The following is a 15,211-nucleotide window of genomic DNA, read 5'->3' as shown; positions in this document are numbered from 1 at the left end:
GCTGGACCCAAGCAAAGAAACAATAATCCAAAAACACCCCTAAACTAGACTAGCCTACCTCAATAACAGCTAGCTAACTATCCAAAAATACAGTGGGTGGTCCGCCCAGTTCTAACTAGGGTACTTAGACAAAGTATTCCTACGGGTAATGTATGCCCATGGGCGACTTGTCTTGGTACCCCCTTTTCTCACCAACAAACAAACAGTCAACACTTTAACAAAAACAATACTCACAGGTGGGATGGACAAAGTGACATGTAGTTGCAAACCAAAAGAGAGATCAATACAGAAAGCGAGCTGGGAACATAGAGCAAGATTGAGAGAGAATGAGCACAAAGATTGATCTTGAGCTGGGGAGAAAACAACTGACTGGGTTTTTAAACCAAGGGAAAGGGGCTGTGATAGGTTGAGGGAAAAGGAACAGGTGTCTTCTGATTGGGGACTGATTGATGACTGATTGGGGAGTGATGATTGTCACCTGTGAGGGGAGAAGGAGAGAAAAGAAATACACAGGATACACACTTGTATCCGTAACAGCTGTTTATATTGACATTACACTGTTTATCTCTGATAATGGCCCTTACTGATCATAGAGCTGTTTATATTGACATTACACTGTTTATCTCTGATAATGGCCCTTACTGATCATAGAGCTGTTTATATTGACATTACACTGTTTATCTCTGATAATGGCCCTTACTGACCATAGAGCTGTTTATATTGACATTATACACTGTTTATCTCTGATAATGGCCCTTACTGACCACAGAGCTGTTTATATTGACATTACACAGTTTATCTCTGATAATGGCCCTTACTGACCATAGAGTTGTTTATAGTGACATTACACTGTTTATCTCTGATAATGGCCCTGGCAGAGCATCCTATTGGAAGCTTAATAGCTCTATTAAAACATGAGTTGGTCCAGATGGAGATAAACAATGTAATTACACACTTCTGGAACAATGCTATGAATAACAATTCATACAGTAATAACAGAGCTTTTTAAGGTTGGAAAATATGCAAGAAAACATGGGAGTATTGTTGCCAAGACCAGGAGAGCTGAAGAAGAAAGTGTTATTACAAAGATCACCTGTCTTGTTCAAAAGCCTGTTGAATGTCTATCAGATGTTAAATGACTTTAACATATTGGACCAAAAAACCTGTATGGATGGTATATTATCAGCTATTAGCAATAAGCATTATCACCTGCAACCCAACTGATGCAGCATAGTGGCTATAAATACATAGGCTGAAGCATGGGGTTTGTCTATCTACATTATCACCTGTAACAACTGATGCAGCATAGTGACTATAAATACATAGGCTGAAGCATGGGGTTTGTCTATCTACATTATCACCTGTATCAACTGATGCAGCATAGTGACTATAAATACATAGGCTGAAGCATGGGGTTTGTCTATCTACACAATCACCTATATCAACTGATGCAGCATAGTGGCTATAAATACATAGGCTGAAGCATGGGGTTTGTCTATCTACACTATCACCTGTATCAACTGATGCAGCAGTGTCCACATGGTCTGATAAACACTCCTAACAACCAGACCACTAGGAGGTGTCCACATGTTCTGATAAACACTCCTAACAACCAGACCACTAGGAGGTGTTCACATGGTCTGATAAACACTCCTAACAACCCCACCACTAGGAGGTGTCCACTGGTCTGATAAACACTCCTAACAACCAGACCACTAGGAGGTGTCCACATGGTCTGATAAACACTCCTAACAACCAGACCACTAGGAGGTGTCCACTTGGTCTGATAAACACTCCTAACAACCCCACCACTAGGAGGTGTCCACATGGTCTGATAAACACTCCTAACAACCCCACCACTAGGAGGTGTCCACATGGTCTGATAAACACTCCTAACAACCCCACCACTAGGAGGTGTCCACATGGTCCTAAAGCAGACTGTTGCATCATTTTGTATCACATTTCAGTGATTAAACTGGTCAGATTGCTTGCGATTAGAGTGTTGTGCCACTAACCGAAAGGACACTGGTTCAAATACCTGAGCTGGATGATGAATGTGTGAATTATCTTGTCATCTTTTGGGTAACCACAATGGAACATCTTTAAGGACATAAACTGGCAGAACAGGTTTCAGCAAAGTATGGAGTCATTGTTTTCAGGAAGGTGTACCTACGGCCACCTGAACTACTGCCCTTCAAAGACAAACAGCAGTCTACACAAACAGTGATTCTGAGAAAAATGGCCTGAAAGTTTGTTTTCTAGTCCATGCATATCAACCCTGACTACTGATCTGACCTATGACCCCTAAAATACTGATACAGCACTCTGCCTTGGTATGACCTTAAACAGCTGTATGGGTAATGAAAAAGCAAAGTGCACTATGTAGAAATCTAAATGTGTTGATCCAGCTTTCTTGTTGTTTTTCTGTTTGATGGAAACAGTTTGAGAGTTCTAACTACATTCCAACTGTATTTAATGGTGTTATGTAGTTGTGTTGTCATGTTGTGAATGTTGTATTGTAGTAATCCTCAACTGTATTTAATAGTGTTATGTAGTTGTGTTATCATGTTGTGAATGTTGTATTGTAGTAACCAACTGTATTTAATGGTGTTATGTAGTTGTGTTGTCATGTTGTGAATGTTGTATTGTAGTAACCAACTGTATTTAATGGTGTTATGTTGTTGTGTTGTCATGTTGTGAATGTTGTATTGTAGTAACCCTCAACTGTATTTAATGGTGTTATGTAGTTGTGTTGTCATGTTGTGAATGTTGTATTGTAGAAACCCTCAACTGTATTTAATGGTGTTATCTAGTTGTGTTGTCATGTTTTGAATGTTGTATTGTATTAGGCCTAACCCTCACCAATTTTTCCAGTGACGGAGAGAGCCACCAAACAAGACACAGAGACAGCAACAGAAGAATAGGATATGATGGAGAGAGACACCAGACAAAACATAGAGAGAGCAACAGATGACACAGAGAAAGTGAGGGAGAGAGACACCAGACAAGACACAGAGAAAGTGATGGAGAGAGACACCAGACAAGACACGGAAACAGCAACAGACGACACAGAGAAAGTGATGGAGAGAGGCAGAGGAGGGGGAGAGCAAACAGCAGACTGTATCAGTAAGCTGCTATAGGGATTCTAATTACTGCATTGTGTGTGTGTGTGAGAGAGAGAGTTTAGGTGTTGTAGGATTCTTTAATCAGTGTGGCTCATTGGAGAGGTCAGAGTCTATGTTTGAAGTTGTGGAGTGGTTTTTGGCAATACACTTTAGATGTATTCAAGGATTTAGCTGTTGAAATTCTGTCCTGGACCCCCTACTGGCTATGGGCTAAGCCACCAATGTCTTCAAATCCTAGGGGAGAGAGGAGCTGCTACCCCTGGGGAGAGAGGAGCTGCAACCAGGAGAGACTGTGACCCTGCTCGGGAAGAGCTTAGCGATTGGTGATTGTTGAGGCATGTTTGGCAGGAGCTTCAGTGATGAAGACTGCTGAACTTGCTGATGTTTCACAATATGCCACGGTCGTCTCAGTCACCAGGTCTCAACCGAGTTGAACACAACCATCAATAAAACACCAAATGATGGAATTTATCTTTCAACGACCGAATGGTCATCCAGACTGTTTCTATTGAGAGATAAAAGGTAAGACGATGATTGTTATGTGTATTAATATAGTTGATGATATTATGTGTATTAATATAGTTGATGATATTGTTATGTGTATTAATATAGGTGATGATATTGTTATGTGTATTCATATAGTTGATGATATGTGTATTCATATAGTTGATGATATTGTTGTGTGTATTCATATAGTTGATGATATTGTTATGTGTATTAATATAGTTGATGATATGTGTATTCATATAGTTGATGATATTGTTATGTGTATTCATATAGTTGATGATATTGTTATGTGTATTAATATAGTTGATGATATTGTTATGTGTATTAATATAGTTGATGATATTGTTATGTGTATTCATATAGTTGATGGTATTGTTGTGTGTATTCATATAGTTGATGATATTGTTATGTGTATTAATATAGTTGATGATATTGTTGTGTGTATTCATATAGTTGATAATATTGTTATGTGTATTCATATAGTTGATGGTATTGTTGTGTGTATTCATATAGTTGATGATATTTTTGGTGGACAGTGTTATAATAGTCCTACTCTCCTTAAAATGTTTTTGATATAAATTAGATGCGTGGGGTGAATTCGTTCTGTGCGCATCTGTGTGCCCCAGGGTGATCCTACACTATCTACAATCTAAAAGGGTTCTTTGTGTCATAAAATAAGTCGTACTCATCGTTGAAAATGTCATACATGCGAGAGACGGACCAAGGCGCAGCGGAAGTGTGGACACTCATGTTTCTTTAATCAACAAAACAAGTAAACTATCCACTGGAAAACCAAAAACAAAACCATGAACAGTACTTACACCGGTGACAGTGTGGCAGGCTCAAACCAACGCAGTGCACACAACAATTCCCCACAAATGACAACCACAAACACACCCTAATATATGGGACTCTCAATCAAAGGCAAATAGATAACACCTGCCTTCAACTGAGAGTCCCAACCCCAATTAACCAAAACATAGAAACAAACACACTAGACTAAACATAGAATACATGAAAACCAAACAGTGCCCAAAAACCCCGGAATGTTTAAATCAAATGCCCCTTCAAACACACCACCCCGAACCACATAAAACGAATACCCTCTGCCACGTCCTGACCAAACTACAATACTAATTAACCTTATACTGGCCAGGACGTGACACTTTGGCTGTCCCCATAGGAGAACCCTTTGTAGAACCCTTTTTGGTACTAGGTAGAACCCTTTTGGGTTCCATTAAGAACCATTTCCACAGAGGGTTCTACATGGAAGCCAGAAGGGTTCTACCTGGAACCCAAAATAATCTCCTATGGGGACAGCCGGAGGACCCGTTTGGAACCCTTTATTCTAAGTATGTACTGTATCATAGGTCTATAGACTTGTCTTCTCAAAACACAACAAGCAACAAACAAACATGTTCTCTTTATAATCTACTGTTAACTCTTTTCACTCAGGAAGGTATGTTGTGTGAAAGAGAGACAAATAAATATTGTTCGAGAGACTAACAACAACTTACACTTCCTCAAAACAGGTTGTGTGTATTCATTAGTGCCCACCGTAGCAAAACATTTGGCAACAGAAACCGTTTAGGTAACGTTGTACAGCGTTTAGAGTAAACTGTTTATGTTTTATTTAACATTTTAAAACTGTTGGCTGTGGAGTAAACTAATGAATACAACCCAGGTTGTTGCCTACGACTCGGCATGTTGATACCTGCCTCTTGCTGTAACCTGAACGTACCCTGGGGCGTATACTATGATACAGGCTTGATATACTGGTTTTCTAAAGTTAGCCAGCTTCAGTTAGCTTCACATTCCAGCTCAGGCGTCATCCATCAGAATATACAGAGCGCTAGTCATCAGGAAGCTGCTCTCTCAGCAGAACAGAAAATATCTCAATGACTTGACATGTTCTGGTTGTGAATTCAGGCTACAAGGTAAGACTCTTCCCAGGGATTATTGTAAAGTGTGTAGAGAAATTAAATGTATGGTGTAATGTTAGTATAGTGAATGACAGTAAAACACCCCTAACAGTCTACTACTACTGAGACAGGTTGGTGTAATGTTATGTCACAGTTGTCTTCGTCTTCTGACGATAATGCGAAATCGTCATCAGAAAATGTGGACCAAAACGCAGCAGGTACGTGAATGCTCATCTTGATTTTTAATTAATCTCAAAAATGAACATACAAAATAACAAAACACAAAAAACGAACACTCGACAAATAAACAGTCTGGTAAGGCACAAGGCTATACACAGAATAATTACCCACAAATCACACACACACCCTAATATATGGGACTCTCAATCAAAGGCAGATAGACAACACCTGCCTTCAACTGAGAGTCCCAACCCCAATTAACCAAACATAGAAACACACACACCAGACTAACCATAGAATACAACCACATAGACCATCAACCAAAAACCCAGAAATACTAAATCAAACACCCTTTACACAAACACAACACCCCGAACCACATAAAACAAATACCCTCTGCCACGTCCTGACCAAACTACAAAAACAATTAACCTTATACGGGCCAGGACGTGACAGTACCCCCCCTTTAAAGGTGCTACCCCAGAAGCACCTTAAAAAATAACCCCAAGCAACACCAACAAAAAAAAGTCCCCTTTTCTAAAGGGAGGGAAGGGAGGGTGGCTGCCGTCAACGACGGCACTGTGCTACACCCCCCCCTCCCCAACCCACCTATTTCTGGAGGTGGCTCTGGTTCCGGCCGTTCCAGGCTGTCGGGCCACTCTGGCATCGCCGAGGGGCAGTCGGGCCAGTCTGGCATCGCCGGGGGGCAGTCGGGGCAGTCTGGCAATTCGGGACAGTCTGGGCAGTCTGGCAACTCGGGACAGTCTGGGCAGTCTGGCAACTCGGGACAGTCTGGGCAGTCTGGCAATTCGGGACAGTCTGGGCAGTCTGGCAATTCGGGACAGTCTGGGCAGTCTGGCAATTCGGGACAGTCTGGGCAGTCTGGCAATTCGGGACAGTCTGGGCAGTCTGGCCACTCCGGCAGTTCAGGGCAGTCTGGCCACTCCGGCAGGTCAGGGCAGTCTGGCCACTCCGGCAGGTCAGGGCAGTCTGGCCACTCCGGCAGGTCAGGGCAGTCTGGCCACTCCGGCAGGTCAGCGCAGTCTGGCCACTCCGGCAGTTCAGCGCAGTCTGGCCACTCCGGCAGTTCAGCGCAGTCTGGCCACTCCGGCAGTTCAGCGCAGTCTGACCACTCCGGCAGTTCAGCGCAGTCTGACCACTCCGGCAGTTCAGCGCAGTCTGACCACTCCGGCAGTTCAGCGCAGTCTGACCTCTCTGGCGACTGTTGACTGGCGGGCAGCTCTGACGACTGTTGACTGGCGGGCAGCTCTGACGACTGTTGACTGGCGGGCAGCTCTGACGATGACTGTTGACTGGCGGGCAGCTCTGACGATGACTGTTGACTGGCGGGCAGCTCTGACGATGACTGTTGACTGGCGGGCAGCTCTGACGATGACTGTTGACTGGCGGGCAGCTCTGACGATGACTGTTGACTGGCGGGCAGCTCTGACGATGACTGTTGACTGGCGGGCAGATCTGACGATGACTGTTGACTGGCGGGCAGATCTGACGATGACTGTTGACTGGCGGGCAGCTCTGATGATGACTGTTGACTGGCGAGGCTGGGTTGACGCACTTGTAGCCTGGTGCGTGGTGCTGGTACTGGGCTTACCAGATTATGTACACGCACCTCCAGGCTAGTGCGGGGAGCGGGAACAGGACGAGTTGGACTGGGTTGACGCACTTCCGGGTCCGCACGAGAGACAGGAGCTGGAAACCCAGGGCTATGGAGGCGCACAGCCGGTCTAGATCTTACCTCCTGCACAACCCGCCTTGGCTGGATGGAACTAGTAGCCCTGTACGAGCGGGGTGCTCGTACAGGGCAGACTGGGCTGTGCAGGGGCCTGATGGTAGCCGTGCGTAGAGCGGGAGTTGGGTAGCCTGGTCCTCGGAGGCGTACCGGCGACCAGATGCGCTGCGCAGGCATCCTCCTACCAGGCTGGATGCCCGCTCTAGCACGGCACCTGCGAGGGGCTGGAATAACGCGCACCGGACTGTGCGTGCGTATGGGTGAGATAGTGCGCTCCTCAGCGAAACATAGCGCTCTCCACCCCATACGCTCCTCCATATAACCACGAGTAGCTGGCTTCCGGCTCTTCTTACGCCTAGCCAAACTACCCGTGTGCCCCCCCCAAAAATGTTCTTGGGGGTGCCTCTCGTGCTTCTCCTTCAGCGCGTACTTGGCCTCGTACCACCGCCTCTCTGCCTTGGCTGCCTCAATTTCCCACTGCGGGCGTCGATAATCCCCAGCCTGATGCCAGGGTCCGGCCCCGTCCAGAACTTCCTCCCAAGTCCACTTCTCCCGCCAGTCCAACTCGAACTCCGTCTGCTCCTTCCTCTGCTGCTTGGTCCTTTGGTGGTGGGTGATTCTGTCACAGTTGTCTTCGTCTTCTGACGATAATGCGAAATCGTCATCAGAAAATGTGGACCAAAACGCAGCAGGTACGTGAATGCTCATCTTGATTTTTAATTAATCTCAAAAATGAACATACAAAATAACAAAACACAAAAAACGAACACTCGACAAATAAACAGTCTGGTAAGGCACAAGGCTATACACAGAATAATTACCCACAAATCACACACACACCCTAATATATGGGACTCTCAATCAAAGGCAGATAGACAACACCTGCCTTCAACTGAGAGTCCCAACCCCAATTAACCAAACATAGAAACACACACACCAGACTAACCATAGAATACAACCACATAGACCATCAACCAAAAACCCAGAAATACTAAATCAAACACCCTTTACACAAACACAACACCCCGAACCACATAAAACAAATACCCTCTGCCACGTCCTGACCAAACTACAAAAACAATTAACCTTATACGGGCCAGGACGTGACAGTACCCCCCCTTTAAAGGTGCTACCCCAGAAGCACCTTAAAAAATAACCCCAAGCAACACCAACAAAAAAAAGTCCCCTTTTCTAAAGGGAGGGAAGGGAGGGTGGCTGCCGTCAACGACGGCACTGTGCTACACCCCCCCCTCCCCAACCCACCTATTTCTGGAGGTGGCTCTGGTTCCGGCCGTTCCAGGCTGTCGGGCCACTCTGGCATCGCCGAGGGGCAGTCGGGCCAGTCTGGCATCGCCGGGGGCAGTCGGGGCAGTCTGGCAATTCGGGACAGTCTGGGCAGTCTGGCAACTCGGGACAGTCTGGGCAGTCTGGCAACTCGGGACAGTCTGGGCAGTCTGGCAATTCGGGACAGTCTGGGCAGTCTGGCAATTCGGGACAGTCTGGGCAGTCTGGCAATTCGGGACAGTCTGGGCAGTCTGGCAATTCGGGACAGTCTGGGCAGTCTGGCAATTCCGGACAGTTCTGGGCAGTCTGGCCACTCCGGCAGTTCAGGGCAGTCTGGCCACTCCGGCAGGTCAGGGCAGTCTGGCCACTCCGGCAGGTCAGGGCAGTCTGGCCACTCCGGCAGGTCAGCGCAGTCTGGCCACTCCGGCAGGTCAGCGCAGTCTGGCCACTCCGGCAGTTCAGCGCAGTCTGGCCACTCCGGCAGTTCAGCGCAGTCTGGCCACTCCGGCAGTTCAGCGCAGTCTGACCACTCCGGCAGTTCAGCGCAGTCTGACCACTCCGGCAGTTCAGCGCAGTCTGACCACTCCGGCAGTTCAGCGGGCAGCTGACCTCTCTGGCGACTGTTGACTGGCGGGCAGCTCTGACGACTGTTGACTGGCGGGCAGCTCTGACGACTGTTGACTGGCGGGCAGCTCTGACGATGACTGTTGACTGGCGGGCAGCTCTGACGATGACTGTTGACTGGCGGGCAGCTCTGACGATGACTGTTGACTGGCGGGCAGCTCTGACGATGACTGTTGACTGGCGGGCAGCTCTGACGATGACTGTTGACTGGCGGGCAGATCTGACGATGACTGTTGACTGGCGGGCAGATCTGACGATGACTGTTGACTGGCGGGCAGCTCTGATGATGACTGTTGACTGGCGAGGCTGGGTTGACGCACTTGTAGCCTGGTGCGTGGTGCTGGTACTGGGCTTACCAGATTATGTACACGCACCTCCAGGCTAGTGCGGGAGCGGGAACAGGACGAGTTGGACTGGGTTGACGCACTTCCGGGTCCGCACGAGAGACAGGAGCTGGAAACCCAGGGCTATGGAGGCGCACAGCCGGTCTAGATCTTACCTCCTGCACAACCCGCCTTGGCTGGATGGAACTAGTAGCCCTGTACGAGCGGGGTGCTCGTACAGGGCAGACTGGGCTGTGCAGGGGCCTGATGGTAGCCGTGCGTAGAGCGGGAGTTGGGTAGCCTGGTCCTCGGAGGCGTACCGGCGACCAGATGCGCTGCGCAGGCATCCTCCTACCAGGCTGGATGCCCGCTCTAGCACGGCACCTGCGAGGGGCTGGAATAACGCGCACCGGACTGTGCGTGCGTATGGGTGAGATAGTGCGCTCCTCAGCGAAACATAGCGCTCTCCACCCCATACGCTCCTCCATATAACCACGAGTAGCTGGCTTCCGGCTCTTCTTACGCCTAGCCAAACTACCCGTGTGCCCCCCAAAAATGTTCTTGGGGGTGCCTCTCGTGCTTCTCCTTCAGCGCGTACTTGGCCTCGTACCACCGCCTCTCTGCCTTGGCTGCCTCAATTTCCCACTGCGGGCGTCGATAATCCCCAGCCTGATGCCAGGGTCCGGCCCCGTCCAGAACTTCCTCCCAAGTCCACTTCTCCCGCCAGTCCAACTCGAACTCCGTCTGCTCCTTCCTCTGCTGCTTGGTCCTTTGGTGGTGGGTGATTCTGTCACAGTTGTCTTCGTCTTCTGACGATAATGCGAAATCGTCATCAGAAAATGTGGACCAAAACGCAGCAGGTACGTGAATGCTCATCTTGATTTTTAATTAATCTCAAAAATGAACATACAAAATAACAAAACACAAAAAACGAACACTCGACAAATAAACAGTCTGGTAAGGCACAAGGCTATACACAGAATAATCACCCACAAATCACACACACAAACACACCCTAATATATGGGACTCTCAATCAAAGGCAGATAGACAACACCTGCCTTCAACTGAGAGTCCCAACCCCAATTAACCAAACATAGAAACACACACACCAGACTAACCATAGAATACAACCACATAGACCATCAACCAAAAACCCAGAAATACTAAATCAAACACCCTTTACACAAACACAACACCCCGAACCACATAAAACAAATACCCTCTGCCACGTCCTGACCAAACTACAAAAACAATTAACCTTATACTGGCCAGGATGTGACATGTTAGTATAGTGAATGACAGTAAAACACTCCTAACAGTCTACTACTACTGAGACAGGTTGGTGTAATGTTAGTATAGTGAATGACAGTAAAACACTCCTAACAGTCTACTACTACTGAGACAGGTTGGTGTAATGTTAGTATAGTGAATGACAGTAAAACACTCCTAACAGTCTACTACTACTGAGACATGTTGGTGTAATGTTAGTATAGTGAATGACAGTAAAACACCCCTAACAGTCTACTACTACTGAGACAGGTTGGTGTCAGTTTAATCATACAACATGGAGCTGACTGGATGTGGTCAAGTCAAATTCAATACATCAATATTCATATATTATAGTTCTACATTTAACATTTCATATGATAATGTAATTGTATCATAGTTCCACTATAGTGTAGTGATCCTCTACATTTCATATGATAATGTAATTGTATCATAGGTCCTCTATAGTGTAGTGATCCTCTACATTTCATATGATAATGTTATTGTATCATAGTTCTACTATAGTGTAGTGATCCTCTACATTTCATATGATAATGTAATTATATCATAGTTCCACTATGGTGTAGTGATCCTCTACATTTCATATGATAATGTAATTGTATCATAGTTCCTCTATAGTGTAGTGATCCTCTACATTTCATATGATAATGTAATTGTATCATAGGTCCTCTATAGTGTAGTGATCCTCTACATTTCATATGATAATGTAATTGTATCATAGTTCTACTATAGTGTAGTGATCCTGTACATTTCATATGATAATGTAATTGTATCATAGTTCCTCTATAGTGTAGTGATCCTCTACATTTCATATGATAATGTAATTGTATCATAGTTCTACTATAGTGTAGTGATCCTCTACATTTCATATGATAATGTAATTGTATCATAGTTCCTCTATAGTGTAGTGATCCTCTACATTTCATATGATGCGTAGGTTGTTTGCCTTTTACATGTGCATCCTGAGTTTGATTCCCTGCCCCGCTGATCACTACATTGGTGTCAGAAATGGTGTCTGAGACTTGCTTTTTTTTTAAAATTGCATTTGGGACAGTGTGAGCCATGTAACAATTCCCACCATGTGGGTTAAGCCTATTCACTTCCCTGCCCGCTGTTTGCCTACAATATTAATAGCATAGGCTACCCGACATTCGTTGAACAAAGAGACACAATAAAATGAGTGAAAGGATTTTAGGATAATATCAGTAAGTGTTGATTTAGAGTTGTCTTCTGTGTTTAGACTTCTAGTTGCCTTTATCAACAGGGTGAAATGTAATAAATGACATCTCCTCAGAGTTGGGAAGATCCTACATCTGTACACATTATTTAACATGGTGACATGGTGCTGCTAGTGATAGAAAACATTAAGAGACAGAATACAGGCAGTGGAGTTTGCACAAAGTTTACATACAACAATATATTGAACTAGGTAGACTGAGCATAGAGCTAAAAGCTATAAGCACGGGGAAGAAACTGTTCAGATGGGGGTCTATAACATCCAATCACGTAGGTTTACAGCAGCTGACAGTTACAACTTCATTGCTAATAACTCAAACTGCCTTATTTAACAAAAGACATCATCTCTGTACAGATGTAGGATCTGAATTTGATCACCCTGTTGCAGGAAAACTAAAACTTGTAGTGTATTTGATGTTTTAAAAGTCTTCTGAAGTTTGTCATTTCCACATTCCACTTTAAAATGTTAATTATAATCCACATACTTTTCCTGCTGTAGTAAACTGTCTCAAATTAAGATCCTACATCTGTAGCAAAATACCTGTCTCCATGTATTCTCCTTTGACCATTGTTATTTGACATCTTGTATTTACTGTTGTTTAGGCTGGTAGAATGAGTTGCCAGTGAAAGCTACTTCATCTGCAAGAAAACAGACGGCTGCACCAGTGACTGTCAGAAGTTTTGTGATTTCCTCATATGAACGTGAAAGTAAGTGTGTAGTCTACGCAGTTACAAAACGGCTGTTGAAACTGTGGAACATATTTCTCGGTAACATTAGAAGTTGGATAAATGTGTTGATATGTAGGAAAGATGGGCAAACTCTCATTGGTCTTGGCTTTCTACAAACTGTTATAAGGTTAGTCTATGTCAGACATTCAATTATCAGAGTAGGTTTGAGCTATGATCTCTGTGAACTGATCTGAACAGGTTTAGACTGGTCATCTATGATATGTAGGTTATATACAGTACATTCTCTGTCCTGCTACTGGTAGGACTAGAACATTATGTTCATCTGAACAGGTTTAGACTGGTCATCTATGATATGTAGGTTATATACATTACATTCTCTGTCCTGCTACTGGTAGGACTATAACATTATGTGCTGATCTGAACAGGTTTAGACTGGTCATCTATGATATGTAGGTTATATACAGTACATTCTCTGTCCTGCTACTGGTAGGACTATAACATTATGTGAACTGATCTGAACAGGTTTAGACAGGTCATCTATGATATGTAGGCTATATACAGTACATTCTCTGTCCTGCTACTGGTAGGACTATAACATTATGTTGATCTGAACAGATTTAGACTGGTCATCTATGATATATTTGACTAGGCAAGTCAGTTAAGAACAAATTCTTATTCACAAAGACCGCCTAGCCCGGCCAAACATGGACGACACTGTTCCAATTGTGAGCTGCCCTATGGGACTCCCAACCACAGCCAGATGTGATGCTGCCTGGATTCAATCCAGGGACTACAGTGACATCTCTTGCACTGAGATGCAGTGTCTTAGACCACTGTGCCACTCGGGAGCCAGAGTCGAGGTTTAGACCTCTAAACATTTAGATTCACTATACATTATAACCTAGTCTACTTTATATTATATAACATCTACATATCACTAACAACCACTACTATACATTATAACCTAGCCTACTTTACATAATATAACACCTACATATCACTAACACCCACTACTTTACATAATTAAAATTCTTACTTGATGCAAATAAACTTTCTGAATGGATCAATGATTTCCCCCCTCAGATCAATCAGATCAATCATGTCCGTTTTATCCCTTCTGTCTATATTCTCAGATACGTTTAGAAAATAACAGACTGAAAGACAATAAATAGCCTACTTTTAGTGAATAAAAATAAGTGTGAGACATGGCCTTGTGTTGCTGTACTGTCTAGAACTACCTTAACAAACAGTGACTTATTATTATTATTGCCTTACAAGCACAGTTACCATGGAGATGAAATGTCACAAATACATGTTCATGTGATGCATTAAATCACCTGACTGTTTCTATGTCTCTTAGTAAATGTTTTATTTCTCAAAGAGATAATGAATAAATGAGAACAATTACCAATTAGTTGTCACTGTGTTAACCACAACCAACATGCTGGATCTCTGTTTAGGGGACAGTGCTCTAAAAATGAGTCTCTCTGGGGAGAGAGAGGAGGGGGGACCTGCCTCTAAAATGAGTCTCTCTGGGGAGAAAGAGGAGGGGGTCCCTGTCTATAAAATGCATCTCTCTGGGGGACATGACACCAAAGCTAAGAGGTAAGATAACAATTTTATGAAGAATTTATTAAGTTTATTTCCAAAATAAATAGCTATCTTAAGATGAATGCAGTTACTGTAAATCTCTCTGGATAAGAGCATCTGCTAAATCAGGGGTTCTCAATCCGGGGTCTGTGGAGGTACTGCAGGGGTTCCACGGCACCCTGACTGTACTCGTTGCAATGTAAGACATTTGATAGAATTTTCACATGACACAACCACTTTGCCTACTCTTAATTATTGCCTAATATAATGGAATGCATAGTTTTTTAACGAATTCTGATCGTTGTTACAATAAGAATTTTGACAATTTTACCATTATATCAACACACTCTTCACACCTGTTTAACAACTCTGAATAGCTTTGGCATAGTAGGCATCAAGTCCCTTGCCAATAATGTTGCCTACAACGTTGCATACAATGTTCATTTTCATCTAACACATATTACGCCCTAGATGCCTTCAATTTTCCTAATTTGTAGCCATGCCCAATTTAGGATTGTTTTTAACAACGTGATGTTGTGCTCCAAAGGGAGAACTTGAAATAACATGATGAAGATAATTAAATAATCAAAAGATAAACGTGTTAATTTTACACTCTTAGAAAAGAGGTTCCTTATCCAAAAGCTTCTATCACTTATATGGAACCACTAAAAAGTTATATATATTTTTTGGG

General features: G+C 44.2%; 1 long non-coding RNA gene across 1 annotated transcript; it reads left to right on the top strand.

The window, feature by feature from the left end:
- Positions 1 to 5,391: 5,391 nt before the first annotated feature.
- On the top strand, positions 5,392 to 14,510 carry LOC106590883 (uncharacterized). The gene is made up of 3 exons (XR_006763450.1): positions 5,392 to 5,569; positions 12,844 to 12,948; positions 14,391 to 14,510. It is a non-coding gene; the product is annotated as an uncharacterized lncRNA (long non-coding RNA).
- Positions 14,511 to 15,211: the final 701 nt, after the last annotated feature.

This window comes from Salmo salar, unplaced genomic scaffold (genome assembly GCF_905237065.1).
Source record: "Salmo salar unplaced genomic scaffold, Ssal_v3.1, whole genome shotgun sequence".
Lineage (NCBI taxonomy): Eukaryota > Metazoa > Chordata > Actinopteri > Salmoniformes > Salmonidae > Salmo > Salmo salar.
This window is presented reverse-complemented; position numbering and strand designations above follow the sequence as displayed.